The sequence below is a fragment of the Penaeus monodon genome, chromosome 28 (assembly GCF_015228065.2).
Source record: "Penaeus monodon isolate SGIC_2016 chromosome 28, NSTDA_Pmon_1, whole genome shotgun sequence".
NCBI lineage: Eukaryota > Metazoa > Arthropoda > Malacostraca > Decapoda > Penaeidae > Penaeus > Penaeus monodon.
The window spans coordinates 33,385,045-33,385,810 of NC_051413.1; the positions used below are offsets into that span (position 1 = coordinate 33,385,045).

A 766-nucleotide genomic window follows, 5' to 3' on the forward strand; every position below is an offset into this window, starting at 1 on the left:
TCTTCTCTGTTTATGCAGTGCATCCATCACATTATAATCACCTTCACCTAAATTGACTGAGAAGCCATCCCCCTCTGATTGATCTATGAAAAAAAAAAAAAATTACACAGTCAGTTTGTAATCTGACCTGTTCTGTATTTTCCTAAAAATTAAAAACACAAAAATTTCAATGATTTCAGGGCAATGGTTCTTTAGAGAGGATGTTAGATATGATAAATATGTATCACAAAAGTCAGAATCAAGGACATTATTTTCCAACAAAAGGCAATAATTCTTTCCTTTTTCTGCCATAAATATACATCATAAAAAACAGATGACACCAAATATAGACTACAAGAAGTTTCTATAAGGTAAATATATCCCAGATTATAATGCAACTCAATATACATTAAATAAGTTGATATTAACAAAAACTGTACACGATATCTCCACTAGTATATCACAAGACTGGATTACAAGACATCTTTCCCTGTAGGTTTGGTGGATAAAAAAAAATTGTAGAAAAACTTGTAATTTTTAATGTTCATAAAAATATGTATACAAATCTATTGACAGAATATAGATATTTACATTCAGCCTTACACTCTTTGTTCAGTTTGTTTTAGACTGCTGTGGAAGAATTCCCATATATTTACTGATAACTGTCAACATAATCCCCTCCAATACAAATGCAAGTCTCTATATAGCTGGCTCACCAGTACCTATTAAAAGAAAGAACAGAGCATTAGCAAGAGAAATAGGAAACTGTATGAAAAGTAACATTATT

The 766-nt window shown here is 30.4% G+C and overlaps 1 long non-coding RNA gene across 3 annotated transcripts in view; it reads right to left on the bottom strand.

Annotated features, from left to right (window-relative positions):
* Positions 1 to 500: 500 nt before the first annotated feature.
* LOC119591516 overlaps positions 501 to 766 on the bottom strand; it is a 6,653-nt gene continuing 6,387 nt past the window's right edge. For all 3 annotated transcript variants that reach the window (XR_005230356.1, XR_005230354.1, XR_005230355.1), the window contains exon 6: positions 501 to 701. This is a non-coding gene — a long non-coding RNA (uncharacterized LOC119591516). The remainder of the gene's footprint in view (positions 702 to 766) is intronic.